Raw genomic sequence first — 15319 nt, 5'->3', positions numbered from 1 at the left:
CCATAGTGACCTGTCAGCAAAAATGCCCACAGAGGATCAGCGGGAGGGTCACCTCCCTAAATGCAGAAATTCCTAGCAGGCAACTCCCAGGACAACTACCACCAGGCTCAAGGAGCAAGACAAAGGGCTGGTTGTCAGAGCAGGAAGATCTGACACAGGAAGGGCAGCTGTCCTTGCAGCCCGGGCTGCTGCAGGAAGCGGGCCAGGACCTGGAGTATGCATGGCACACAAGCGGTCATGACCGGAAATTCAGGTCCTTTCTAAGGAAACACGCCAGGGTTTTCAGGTAGCTCCAGACCCCCAGCTGGTCCTAGATGCCTCAAAGTTGGGAGGGAGGCAGCCAGCCTGGCCTGAAGCCCTCAGACACAGCCCCCACTCCGCCCACATCACCCAGCAGAGTCACAGACAGTTACACGGAGCCAGAATTCGCAGCAGGTCACTCGAACTCAACGTAGTCATGGAACAGACTTTCGAGGGACAGTTTCCAGGATCACCCAACAACTAGCACTGCCGCGCACAGCTGAGCTTGTCACCACTGCCCACTGTACTGTGGACCACGCCGTGGAGAGTCCAGAAGCCAGACATTCACAGAAGCAGGAAAAACAACTCTAAAATTCATAGGCAACCACAAGCGACCCCAAGAGTCACTGCAATCTTGAGAAAGAACAACAAAGCTAGAGACATCACACTTCCTGATTTCAAACTATATTAGAAAGTTACAGTCATCGAAACAGGATGGAACCAGCATAAAAGGAGACACACAGACCAATGGAACAGAACAGAGAGCCCAGAAATAAACCCAAACAGATGTGGTCAGCTAATTTTCAACAAGGGTGTCAGGAATACATGATGAGGACACAACACTCTCTTCACTAAGGCTGTCCATCCAGGAAAACCAGACAGACACATGCAAAGGAATAAAACTGGACCCTTATCTTACCCCCCACACAAAAATCAACTGAAAATAGATTAAAGACTTAACTACAAGACCTGAAAGTATAAAAGTCCAAGAAGAAAAAATTAGGGAAAAAAGTCCTAGATATTGGCTTTGGCAATGATTTTTTTAGCTATGACACCAAAAGCTTAGGCAACAAAAGCAAAAACAAACAAACAAATAAGCAAACAAATGGGACTCCATCAATCTATAAAATTGCACAGCAAAGGAAATCATCAACAAGTAAAAAGGCAACCTAGGAATTGGGAGAAAATGTTTGCAAACCATCTGGTAAGGGGCTAATATCCAAAATATATAAAGAACTCATAAAATTCAATAGAAAAAAATAATCCAATTAAAAATGGGCAGTGACTCTGAACAGACATTTCTCCAAAGAGGACACATAGCTGGCCAGCAGGTACAAGAAAAGGGCCTCACTGTCACTAGTCGTCAGGAAACAGAAAGCAAACCCACAGTGAGATGTCACCTTACACCTGTCAGATGGCTATTACTAAAAACAAAACAGAAAAAAGAGTTAAGTGTTGGCGAGGATGTAAAAAAAGGGGTTCAGTGAGTGTTTGTGGGAAAGTAAACTGGTGCAGCCTCTGTGGAAAGCAGCATGAAGGTTCCTCAAAGAACTGAAAATAAGACCAGCATATGACCCACCATTCCCTGTCCTGGGTGCACCCACAGGAAATGAAGTCAGTACCTGGAAGAGAAACCTGTGCTCCCTCGTTCATCACAGGCAGCCAGTGCAAGAGGAGGGCTGTGTCCCGGAACAACCTGGGAACAGCACTGCCCCTACCGTCCAATGATCGGACACCCCACTCCGCAGGCAGCGAGGTGTGGTGCCCCAGGGAGCCCGGCCGGGGCCTCAGTGGACAGTTATCTCCAAGGAACTGCAAGGGGCATAAACAGGTCTGGCCAGAGAAGGTGAAGCTGGCACTCCACGGAGCTCTGTAGTGACGTCCTCGTGGACAGCAAGACTTCACAGAGATGCTGCCTCGGAAAGCACAGAGACGTGACAGTCAAGGGCCTGAAAGAAATAATTTCCAGAGAAAGGCTCTCAGTCACGGCCGAGCCAGCCGTGAGGAGACAGACAGAAGGTGGCGGGGACAAGGTGACTTCTGCTTGCGTGTATTTGACGCATGCTAACAGAGGATGACGAATATGGCCTCAGCGGCGCCGTTCTCCGGTGGTGCAGCCGGAAAGGGAGCTGAGCAGATGCAGTGAATGAACGCATCACACACCGACCCCGGAGCAGCCTCCAGGGTGGGGACAGCGTGCTCAGCTCTCAGCTGCCCAAGGGTCCAGAACATAGCAGTGGCTCTTGACCAGGCTGACGTGTGCTTCAGGGACACGCAGCAATGTCTGTGACATTTCTGGTTATCATCATTGGAGGGCGGTCTACTGGCACCCAGTGCACAGAGCGCAGGGACGCTGCTGACCATTGACAGTGCTCGGGGGGCCACAACACAGTCCGAAACGTCAGCAGAGATGTGGCTGGAACCCTGAGGCAGGGGCTCGACAAGCGATGGTTTGATCGAATTGGAATCCACCCAATTCAGTATTTTGCCAGCACATGCATGTGCCAGGCACCATTAAAAGCATTTGGGAATGAAAGAGAGTAGACGTGACTCTCCTCTCAAGGCTTCATGAAGCAATTAAGAAAATGCAAGGTGGGGAGCGGTCCCAAGGGAACCAGCTGAGTCAGCGCTTCTGGGTGGCCAGCATCCCCGGGAAGGTGGGTCCGGGCTTGGGCTGGGGGACCGATGACATCTGGCTGCAGGCGCTCCTGCAGATGACGGGCTGAGCTAAGGGCTGGCAGCAGCCATGCTGGTCTCAGTGGGAGAAGGCAGGCCTGACACGCACGAAGTACGTGGCCCTCGGACCTACATGCCCTGACACGCTGTCAGCCGTGTGTCTTCCACTCCTCCCCACGACCCTGGAAAGTACACACGACGAGGAAACTGAGTGACGGAATGACGGGGAATGGATACGCGTGTCCACAGTGGCATGAGCAGCTCTGTCGCCGCTTCCTGACCTGGGTCTCCCGGTCCTGCTGCCCCTTCAGGACGTGTGCACACGAGGTAGGAAAGCAGAGGTGTCCAGTGGGCACACAGTCATCTGACGAGTGTCCTGAGGCCACTGCGGCTCTGCTCCATGCCAGGACCTCCCAGTTTCTGCTGCCCAGCGAGAACAGAGCAGGGCGCTGTGCCAGGACACCCTGGGAAAGGGCCCCAGACCCCGTCCACGCGAACCAGGTGGCTGCATAGAGCGGCTCCTTTTCAGCAGCACACCTGACACGCCGTAAAGACCCTGCTGGCAACCGCTTTCCCCAGCGGCCGTCAGCACCACCCGCAGGGTGGTGTCCGAGGCGCGAGTCGCAGCTGCACGCACAGATGGGCGCCGAGTAACCGACCCACGCACATGGCCACCCCGATGCACAGGGCGCTCCCGGCCTCCATTCAAGGTCATGACGCAGCTCAGCTAATCTCCACTTCACAGGCTCAGAGACACGAAGTAAATTGCCGTGGTCACACAGCAAGGTTTCTGATCCCAGCTGCCCTTTCTGGGGACCCCGATGTGTGCCAGCCACTTCGCAGGGCCCCTCGGCCATGGGGCAATTCCCCCTCTCCTGTTTGATTTGTAAACACTAAAAAGAATGCCGACCTGTGTGTCAGTAAAAACCACTGTGATACAGAACCTGACAACACCCTTCTCTCACAGAACGAGGCTCAGCCAATGTCAGGGCCGGTGCACCCTTTCTGTACAAGGCCACACAGCAGACACCTCAGGCTTCGCAGGACAGCATGTCACCACACTCAGCTCTCCCGTGGAGCAGAGGCAGCCGCATGCGCTGTCCACATGAACGGGTGTGGCTGTGCGCCCCCAGTGAGGTGTCCGAAACCTGTCCAGTGACAGCAAGGCCCTGTGGGCTGATCTGTGGCCCCGGCCTCCATGCGGCTGTGTGTGGAGGGAGGCGAGGAGGCGGATGAGGCCGCGGTGGGGGTGGAGCCTCATCCAGCAGGGCTGTGTCCTTACGGGAAGAGACCCAGGAGCGTGAGGACAGAGTGGGGACAGAGTGAGAAGGAGGCTGCCTCCAAGCCAGGACAAGAGACTGGCCTGGCAACATGCTGGCTGGGACATCCAGCCTCCAGACTGCGTGACGTGACGCCTGCTGTTCAGGCCTCCGGGCTGTGTGTCCCATGCTGGAGAACTCATCTGCGGCCCGAGCACCCCCACCCCCCTTAGATCCACGCGACCAACCCACAGCAGTCAAATCTCCGGCAAATTAGGAGTCAGGAAAACACGACACCGTTTCTTTTCTTTTAAGGAAATAGGCTTCAAATGCCTCTGTCCGTCCGTGTCCTTTTCCTGATGCCCTGAATAAAGACCCTCGGTGGCTCCACGCCCAGGCACGCCCCCTCCCTGCCCGCTGGGTTCCGTGCCCAGTGACACTCCCTCCACGAGGCTTTAGATCATCTGCCTTTTAGAATGTAAGCAGCGGTCCTGGCCCCTCGCAGTGGTCTCACGTGACCACGATGAGTACAGGCCCTGAGGTGACCAAAAGGACACAGCTGACCCCTGACCCCTGGCTAACACGCAGGTCACACAGTCGGACGTGATCGACTCAAAGTGGGGGAGAAACTGGCCATGACAATAGTACGCGGAGACTTCTAAGAGGAATACAGAGCCACCCAAAGGTCCCCAAGAGCCAGGTCGTCTGCAGGGGGGCTGCCCCACCCGCAGAGCAGACCTCCTACAAGACGGCGCCAGTGCCCACCCCTGTAATTCCCTGCCAGTCGCCTTCTCACACACCTACAGCCTTCCTTCGGGAAGAGACTGACAGCGATGACGCCCAACTACTCCCTGGAGAAGTCTTGTTCTGAAGGAAAAACACAAGTGGGAGCCTGGGGGAGGCAGCACACAGCACGCTGAGAGACAGCGAGAGAACCCTGGAACTCTGAATCCCATTTTCAAGAGCATCTTTCTTAAGTGCATTTCTCTGGTCCCCACCCACTCAAAAGCTACCCTCTGCCAAAGAAAACAGTGGCATGGTGGGGGGGCGGGGGGGCCGAGCACGTGTTAAATGCTTCGTCCTGCAGTCACGGAGCACGAGTCAGCCCCCTCCACACGCCTAAACCACATTCCAGAGACTTCTTAAAAACCCCTAAAATAAAATTCAAACTGATTCCGGAATTGTGAGAAGGAATGAGGGAAGGCGTATGCAGGCGCCAGCCTAACCCACAGGAGTCAGGGAAAGCTCAGTAAACGACAGTGTTCCCAGCTCCCGCCGGGCACTCGGGGCTCTGCGCCCCTCAGCCACAGGGGTCCAGGCATCGGCCGTGTCGCCTCCGGACCAGCTGTCTAACAAACAACACGACGCCCGCAGTGCACTCGTGTGAGTAAAGTATTAGGGACCAGTTTCGGTGCCCGTGTCACTCAGCCTCGTGGAGGTTTACGCGTGCATGGAATCCAGGTATCTTCTTATCCAACCCGGCAAAATCTGGGGTAAATGTTAGCAGCTCCGTCTGAAGCTGCCCAGTGCCCCTCACCCCACCCATCCAGGCGCCCACAGCCACTCTCCACGTAACGGCAGCACCAACAGCCCGTGGTTCAGATTCATAATGATTTCCAGGAAGGGGAGAAGTGTGGCCTTGCCATCTACATTCCCCCATCCCACTCCTTTCTGCAAACACCCCAATAGCTGCGAGCAGCTGCACAGATGGAAAGCTGCACATGGCAAGATACCAACACAGACGTGCTCAAAGCAGCCATGCTCACGGTGACGCCAAAGGGGCCGGAGGCCACGGAGCCCCTCTCGGCTCCCACTGTCCCCTCAGCACCACGCCCGGGGGTCCCCTACCCAGCCACCCCTGCCAGGCAGAGGGAACACACACACAAGCCGTTTCACACCCTCCATCATCTGACTAGCTCTTCAGTCTCCCAATGAAAACATGGACAAAAATTGGAAGCAGAGACACGTGAGCTGGAATCTGGAAGGTGATTAAAAACACGGGGATGTGGCTGACGGAGCGCGCCACCATGGGACGGTCTGAGGGCCAGGGCCAGCCCGGGGCCTGAAGGAAGCCCCACTGTGAGGCAGGAACGGAGGAGGGGGTACGTGGACAATAAACCGGGTCATAAAACTCCTATGTGCCCCTCCGGCAGGTGACAGCGGTGTCTGCATCACCCAGGAGTTGGGCTGGAGGAGGGCGAGCGTCCCCATAGGATATAAGGGGTCAGGGGGCAGCGACGCGAGCCAGGCCTATGGTGGCAGCGGGTGAGGAAGAAGCCACACCCCGAGTCAGGTCTGCACGTGCTCACACTCTGTGCTTCCTGCACGTCTGACCAAACCCCTGTCCAGTTCTGCACCAGAGGACAGAGATCTGTCCTTCTGGGGCCCTCACTGCGACGACATAAGACTTTTAAACTCAAGGGACTTGAGATTAAGTTTTGTGATCACTTGCAACAAAAGCACCTGAACTGATACTGAGTATAAACTGGTATAACATTTCTATGAACCATGTAACAATATGTATCAATAGTTTAATCCTGTTCCTATACTTTGACCTGACAGCTTCATTTCTAAGAACCTAACCCAAGCAAATAATCCGAAACACATGCAAAGATTTATGCATAATGATGTTTACTATAAAAGCACAAACTAGGAAATAAACTGAACGGCCCACGTTATAGGAAATGTTCGATGAAATCCCATCACATCGTTTCTTCAGGATAGAATATTATGAAACCGCTATAATAGTATGTTTACCCCAAGTTATTAAATGTAAGGTTGAATGTTTCACCTGCAATGTTACTTAAAAATTAAGATTCAAATTGTTTATGCAGTATGATTTCAACTTTGTAAAGAAAATGAAAATTCACAAAAATACTAGAAGATAACGAGCCAAATGCTAACGGTGGCTGCTTCTGAATAGGGCATTACAGGTATTTCATGGATTTTTCTCTCCTCTTCAAATGCTCTACAATGAATATATCACTTTGATGGTTAAAGAAAAAACGGTAAAACTATACCCCAAAACAAAATTCTTTCTTCATCATATTGGACAGAATCTCCCTCCTTAAAGGCTCCGCACAGGAGTTCTGTGGTTCCAACGTGAGGAGGACGTCCTAGACCACACATGGGCGCCCAGGACAGCCTTTCAGATATGAAAACGCAGTCCAAACCTGAGTTCTGCCCTTTCCAGATTAGAGCCCCTGTCTCCCAGCCATCCCCACAGACCAGAGTGGGCTCGTCAATTCGTGAATCCATTCCAGTGCGTCCACATCCCACTGGAAAAGTGCTGTTCTGAGCTCATCCCAATTGTTCCAGCTGTGGTCTGATAGCTTGTGCCCAGGGCATGGGTTCTCACCTCCCTTGTTCTGCGTACAGCATCTCTATTAATGTGGCCTGACTCCCCAGTTCCTTCCAGCTCAGGACAGAGTGAACAGAGCAGCTCAAGCCCTGAGACAGATGGAATTTTCTGTGGGGAACTCCTGACCCTCCAAAAGTCATCCCCACTCCAAGAATTCCTCAGGGGTGCTGTCACTCTGAACTTCACTCAAAACCAAGTTCAGCACTTTCTGAGCCCCAGGGGCTGGAGGGCCAGGAAGACACAACAGAAACCCTGTGCTTCAAAGCTCTCTGCAGAAAAGCCTGTTGCCCCAGGGCCAGGCCGCAGGACCACACACACACACACACACACACACACACACACACACACACGGCCCTTGGGCCAAAGCTCTGCTCAACCTCTTTGCGTGGGCCCAGGACAAGGGGGTAGCCACAGCCTGCAGAGTCCCAGGGAGCCCCTCTCCACGCCTCAGAACATGCACAGCCTTGTGGGAGGGGAGGTGGCATGGCTCAGTGTTCTTTCTGTGTCATCAAACAGGAGTGACCTTCTGGGAAAGGATTGGAAAGCTGAATTCTAGGCCTGGTGGAATGAGTCACAGAAAGGCCACCAGGGTGGAAACCACCAAACAGTCACAAGCAGCTCCCTGGGTACACACACTCAGAGGCAGGCTTTCCCGTCGGGACCACAGGCAGCCCCCGTCCAGAGGGGCACTGGGAAAGGGACAGCAAGGACCAAGAATATTTTTCTCCCAATTCACAGATGGAAGAACTGAAGCCGAGGACACGAACCGGGTTTCCTAAGATCCCACATGGTGACGCGCCCCCAGTGCCCACCGGCTCTGTGTACAGACATGTGGCTTCTACTGCAGCCACTGCCTCCTCTCACAAGCCAACTGCGTCAGCCACCCTCGGGACTCCAGGGCCAAAGCCCTAACATGCTTCCCACTTAACTTTCATTTGCATACAGAAGTCACAGTTCTTCATTTCAAGTGGGTAAATCAAGCAATTAGGCCAGTCTACTGCAATTGTCCTGCAACCCAGAGTTATGTGTTTTAGCTACAAATTTCTTAAATGTTAAAACCAGTCTATTCAATTGTACCTCAGCAAAGGTGTGGCTAGGGGCTGGCTTTTAAGGTTGGTGGTTTATCCGAGCTCACTGGCCCTGCAGGAGAATTTGCAAGGATTCACACACACACATCACACGTCACAGGCAACCCACGCTCTGTTCTCCAGGATCAGAAAGGGGTTTCCAGGAGTTCCAGTTTCCAGGATGCTTCTTGTTTAGAGAAAGCATACCACCACTCAAAGCTCGTGCTGCCCCTCCCTGGACTCCTCCCAGAAGGGCGGGGGACAGGCTGGGGGACACAAGCTCCGGCCAGCTCTGTCAGTGTGCCGTTCACACTCAGCAAACGGGGGTCACGCCACGCATTGCCCCTCGCAGGGGTTTGGGCGTTAGCTACCACATGGGCATGTGCAGAAGCAGCCAGCACGTGGCAGCAGCGCCCACGGACGTGCTGTGCTCTCCGCCCACCATCACAGGACATCTATGTAAGACTCTATGAGGAGGGTGAAGCCTCCATCCAGCCCCCTCCTGCTTCAGGTTCCACAGAATTCCAGAAGCAGACTCTAGCAGATCCGATGGCCAAATGCATTCGAACTGAGGTGGGGGACCTGGTGACACAGGGGGCTGGAACCTACCGGTGATGACGCAGCAAGACACCTGGGAGCAGCTGTGGGCGTGTCTTTGCTGCAGTTCGTCATCCATCCCTATTTGCTGAGTGGCTCTACTCACAGGACATTGTGCTGAGGGACAAACATGATCACCGCCCCCCCACACTCTTCCAGAAGCTTACTATCTAGCTGGGGAGACAAGGCACAAACCCCAAGACGGTAGGACACCTTCCCTTTCCGGCACCCTCCACCGGACAAGAAGAAATCCAAGGGAAATGATACCATCATGCAATTAAACACAACACAAAACCAGCAGGATTTCCCCCCTTTGTTTCTGCTTCTATTCAGTCAAAACACCACCTTTCAGGTTTGCCTGTGTGTGGTCTTTACACTGGCCTGAAAACTCATTGAAGAGAGACCGAGTATTTCTTCATTATTTACTATACAGCACCCAGGACAATGCCATTAGCAGTTAATTATTACTCAAAGACATGTACTCTGCCCTGAAAAACGTGTGTCCTGTGCACTTGCCAGTAAATGAACACGCAGGACGTGGCCTTACTAACCCACAATGGAATGGGAAGATGAAAGGAGAATCACCAGTAAACTATTTTAACCATTCTTTGCAATTTCTCATCTAGTTACAGTTGGAAATGAAAAGCTGCTGCCTGAACCAGCAAAAGGGTTGGGCGTGAAAAGAAAGAAGAGGGACAAAGGTCTTGGGGCCTCCAGCCCCTCTGCCCTGGATTCATCTACTCCGGTTTACTGACCAGCCCTGGCTAAATTCAGCCAGTCTGCTCTCCCAGGCAGCCCTTAGGTCTCTAGTACCATAGAATACTATGCTGAATTGTGTCTATCCCCACTTGTCTCCTCCACCATGCTATAAAATTTACTATTCCTTACAAAGGTATCTATCATCATGGAATACGATGTATCTATCACCATGGAATACTATGTATCTATCACCATGGAATACAATGTATCTATCACCATGGAAAACTATGTATCTATCACCATGGAATACTATGTATCTATCACCATGGAAAACTATGTATCTATCACCATGGAAAACTATGTATCTATCACCATGGAATACTATGTTGCATTGTTTCCATTCTCCCTTGTCTCCCCCAGTGGGGACAGGCCTCCTTCCTTCTGTCCTGTTCCCCTCGTCCCCATCCTCACACTGCTGCTTCACTGCAGCCCCAGACCCGTCTGGACAATCCTGCATGGCATGTTTTCCGTGTGCATTCATCATTCATCCCAGGCAGTCACAAAGCACCTACTATGTGCTGTGCACTGCCCCTCCTGAAATCGCTATAACACACGGAGTTCTCTGCTACACTGAGGCCCCAGATATGCTGAGTGAATGAACTGATCACAGTCCAACACAGAAAAGCTTGGTACCAAGCAACCTGCTGAAGAATGAATGGGGCACGGGGTGAAGGAAGCCCGGGTGGCCTCAATGCTCCCATTTGCCATCCCCCTTTCCATTATTACCACCAAATAGGTTGACTTCCTCCCCACAGGCAGGTGACGGATTTTCAATTTACCACATTTTCCCTCAAATCTTTAAAGACATGTGAATGCTTCATACAGTATAAAAATAATCCAGAGTACAGAAAGAGAAGGTCCAGCACCCAAGCCAGACGACAGGACCGTAAGCCTGAGAGACGACTCAGGTCCTCCCCACACCTCAGTCCTGTGACACTGCAGCACGACCAAACAAGAGCCAGGCTCCGCTCCGTGACAAAGACCGAAATACCACGAGTGCAGGGGAATGCTTAGAGGACACCCTGAAGGGCCACTCAGGACAAGAGCTGCCGGGGAAACGCAGGATCAGAACTGGGCAGAGCGTAGGCAGCCCAAATCTTCATACGTGGGTGCTGACAGCTGGCCTCTAAGCCCGACTCACACACCATCGGGCCCCCTCCGCAAACACAGTCTGACCTCATACTGCTTTAGCCCAGCCGTCTATTCACTCCTTATTCTGACGACAGCTCACCTCGTGTCCCTGGTCTGACCTCGGCGCACAGACACAGTGGGTCGCATGGGGCTGCTGTCAAGAAGCTGACCATTGAGCTGGACAGATCGAACTATCAGCAAAACCCAATCCAAAACCAACGAGGGCTTATGGGCTAGAGTAACAGGACTGAAGGACTGGGGCGGATCCGGCCGGAGTGGATGGGACGCAGCGTGGAGACAGAAGGACTGGAACAGGGAGCAGGCCCGGGAAAGGTGAGCAGCGTTTCAAAACGAGAGGGCGCATGACAAAAGGAAAGGAAACGGTGGCGGTCACATCATGGTCACAGGGGAAGCGGGAGGGTTCAGGTAGGTGCCCATCTGCGTGACGGCCAGGATGACACTTGAGGAGTAGAGGAACATGCAGTCTGAGACAAATTGGAAAAGAAAAGTCCGTTGGAGGAGTTTATTCATTCACACACTCAACATGGATACACTGAGCCCGTCCTGTGTGCCGGGCGCTACACGCACAGGGGTGTCATGTAAGCATGACAGTGTTTCCAAGGACCGGGGCACACAGGTCCCAGACAGACAGCAAGTCCAGTGGCGACCAAAGGACAAAGTGGTGAGTGCTGTGAGCACAAGGCGCTTGTGAGGCAGGAAAGCTGGGGCACCAGCTTCGCGCTGTGGAGAGAAACAGTAACTCGGGCATTAATGTTAGCGATCACCAATACTGCTACCCTAATGGCAGCTGCCACTTCCGGAAGTTACTACGTGCCAGGCACCATACTAACCACTCATTTCCTCCTCAGAGAACCTTCTAGTACCCCCCAGCACCCACTTCAACCAGGGAGGAGGCAAATTTGACAAAGAGTTCAGAACTACTGAGCGGCAGCCAGTTTAGAGAATACCAGCTCTGGCAATTCCTCTACTAGACACGAGCAATTCCAGTGCAGACAAGCCTCCTGGCACCGAGCGGGCAACACAGCCAGGCAGCCGCTGGCCAGGCCCCCAAGATAACGCTGGAATGAGACTCCAGCTCCCACAGGCTCACTTTTCCAGACCTGAATGTCTCAACCCCATTACAAATGCCTGTCCCCGGGTAAAAAGAAGTCACACTTCTCAAAGAATTCCCATCCCCCCACCGCCCTCGTGTCTCTCCAGCCCAGGCCCCAAGATCGGCCAAGAGCTGTCGATGAGACTGTCTCAGACCCATGGGCCTGGACCACGGTGAGCACACAGATCTCACCAGCCCCACCGCACACATGTGATATGCCTCTTTTGATCATCTGTGAGATTGCTTCAGAAAGAAGACCATTTTCACTTCCCCTTTGGAACCGAGGACACGCCTTGAAAGTTTCCAGAGACCTCTGCACACACACAGAGCTTCACAAGGAAATAGAGGCTGCAGTGCCCTTGAGAAAAGCTCTCGAAACAAAGGGGCACAGTTGCCCTGCTTCGTTCAGTCTGGGGGCCTGTCCTCGGTGAGCCAAACGTACAGGCAGAGCAGCAGGCTCTCGCAGTCCGCGGGCTGGGTCGGGCTGAGCAGCCTGCCAACCGATCCGTCTGCCCACTGAAGGAGAGAAGGTGCCGTGGAGAAGGTGCTTCATTTTCCCGGGGAAATGGGACATGCAGGGCCTGGGAGGTGTGGAGGCAATGCTGGGAAGTCACGTTGCTGGGAAGTCACGTTTCAGCAACAGATGCAGGTGGAGAAGGGAGTGGAGGTGGCCACAGGCAGACCCGCTGGCACGCGTGTTGGAGGCTGTGCTGGGGGCTGCGTGTGCACCGTGTGCCTGTACAGCCCTCGCTGACGTGCCAGCTGCACCCCTGCGGAGCGGAGCCGGGCAGCCCTGTGGGTGCCTCCCCCAGCAGGCTGGCAGCTTTGCCTCAGACCTTCTTGCAAATACTTGCCAATAGCTCAGATGGGAAGATGATCTCTTAATGAAAAAGAACGAAAGAAACATCCATCTAGAAATGGAAACTAGAATCTTACGATATTACAGGATGGGGGCAGCGGTGAGAAAGAAGAGCTTTGGGAAAAGGGTCAGGAAGAAACAGAACAGATCGGCCTCACTTCTGAGAGGTGCCCCTTTCCCTGGCCCCTCTGCAATCAGAGGTTTCCCAGGGACTTGTCAGGGAAGGGAACAGACAACGCAGCTGAATGCAGATGGAAGTCGAGAGAAGTCGGTCTTTGGGCTGCTATTCAGCAAAGCAGACCAACATGTAGGAAGCGGCAGAGAGGAAAAGGAGGCCCAGGTAGGTAGCTCTCCGGGAACGCGCTCTCCTCCCTCTGCTCAGCCTGAGTGCTGGTCCAGCTCCCTGAGCCCCGGGCCATTCCCACTTAGCTCTCCCAGGGTTGCTTCTCAGCAGCCCACACCCCTGGGCCTGGTTCCCTAACACAAGTGCCACTTGTGTCCCTTGCTCTGAATTTGCAAACCCAACGGCCCTTTCGCTAATCATCGCAACTCAACCCAAGCCTGCGTTACCAGGTCTTACGCTCAAAGGGCCTTCCTTTCCCACAGCTCATCACAGGACAAAACCTCACACTCCTCTGAGGCCCCTTGCGTTCAACAGAAGCAGCTTAACAGCGAAGCTTTCACGCTGGTGTCTGAGGCACATCCTGAAAAACCTCACAGGTCAGGTGGACGGCCCAGACCAGCAGTTCTCAGACTGGACACACACCAGAATCGCCTGGAGGCTTACTCCTGGGCCCCAACCCCAGTTTCCGGGCCAGCAGGTCTTGGGTGGGACCTGAGACCCTGCGTCCCCAGGTCTGGGGACCACAACATGTGAGCCTCTGGCCTTAGACCACCTGAGTAATCCAGGGCAGAGGGTTGGGAGACTGAAGATGGAGATGCAGTCGCTGACAGAAAACCCCAAACAACGCCCTTCATTTCATGGGGACAGTCACCCCCTATCTGAGCAGCAGTGCTCCCGTTAGCTGGGCACCAGCCACACGCCAGGGGCCTCTGATCTCTGTTCTGAGTGATCGGGGCACTGCTGACGCTACGTGAATGGGGTAACCGCAGTGCTGCAGTAATCGTTATTACCATTATTATAATTAATGGGCCAATAAATCATCCTGACCAGAGGGTGTCAGAGCAAAGTCAGTGACAAACACAAAGGTTGATTACAGGATCAGCCAGGCTCCCCTTCCTCTTGTCCCCCTCCCCCCTCCTTAGTGGGGGAGGAGGAAGAAGGGAATTTCGCAGCCATCTGGGAGAAAGCAGCAAGAATTTCTGGAATCCCTTATCTTCCTCTGCCAGCCCAAACACAGATCCTCAAGCAACTCAGGAAGTCCAAGAACACACCCTGGGAGTGTGGGGACGGGGGCCCCTCTCCCACTTCACCTCCGCTGAGCCAGGAGCAGGCCTGGGCTGTGGAGAGGACACGGAGGGCCTGGGGAGCTGCCCAGGGGGCTGCGGCACCAGCGTGTGTTCTGCAGAAAGCAGGACGGAGCCCAGGAAAAGTGCTCAGAGAAGGGTGAGGAAGAGCCTGGGAGGACGCCAGTCAGCCTGGCACAGGGCCAGGCCAGGAGAGCCCCAGAGCCGTGCCCGCCACTCACTCGGGGCCGCCCGCCCTGAGCGCGGTGGGTCCTGGGAAAGTGTGGTCGGCATGCGGGGCCAGGGAAACGCTAAGGGAAAATCAGACGGAGGCCAGGAGGAGAGCCGCTGCAAACGGCCCACACAGGCGGGCCCGCTGTAGGTGGGGAACAACTGCCAGGTTCTGCGAGAGGGCTCCCAGCTCAGGCCCCCCTCATTGAACTCCCCAAGAAAGAGCAGGAGGAGGACCCCTCGCTGCGGGGAATGGACGCTGCTCGCCCCAGGCTCTCACCCCCTTTTATTGCCCTCCTCAGCACCAGGATTTTTCCAATTCCTGAAGTTCTCAGGTCAAGAAAATGTGTTCAGAGAGGAGAGAGTTAGCGAGTGACCAACCGGGGAGCAGGCATCTGAGGGGCCACCATGGGAAAGGCGGGTGAGGCAGGTCCTGTAGGAAGGGCCAGAGGGCGGGTGCTGTAAAAGTCACATGATTCTTGTAATGTCACCTACAAAAAGTAAAGGTCACAAAATCTCAGTAGCTGCCAATTTACAGGCCTGGGTTTTAATCAGTGGGAAGCGCTGGAGGCCCACCCTCCAGGACCTGGGCCTGCCCTCCTCTCCGACCTCACTCAGGCCAGGTCACCACCCACGACACCCACGTGAACTCATTTCCATTCTTATTCCTGCCCGCCCCCGTCCCCGGAGCCCTCAGCCACCAACCGGTCTCAGCGAGGCTGCTTCCTGGTCAGCTCTGAGGCTGTGCTCAGACGCCACGTCCTCCAGAGGGCTGCTCAGCCCACGGAAGTGGCCCACCTCCCCCCAGCCCCACCACTATAGGGTCCTTCACCCCGT

At 54.2% G+C, this 15319-nt stretch overlaps 1 protein-coding gene across 6 annotated transcripts in view; it reads right to left on the bottom strand.

Moving 5' to 3' along the window:
• The window catches only part of C22H1orf226 (chromosome 22 C1orf226 homolog), a 126672-nt gene that overhangs the window by 60824 nt on the left and 50529 nt on the right, over positions 1-15319 (bottom strand). The gene's annotated exons all lie outside the window — the stretch shown is intronic.

This window comes from Rhinolophus ferrumequinum, chromosome 22, assembly GCF_004115265.2.
Source record: "Rhinolophus ferrumequinum isolate MPI-CBG mRhiFer1 chromosome 22, mRhiFer1_v1.p, whole genome shotgun sequence".
NCBI classification, from domain to species: Eukaryota; Metazoa; Chordata; class Mammalia; order Chiroptera; family Rhinolophidae; genus Rhinolophus; species Rhinolophus ferrumequinum.
This window is presented reverse-complemented; position numbering and strand designations above follow the sequence as displayed.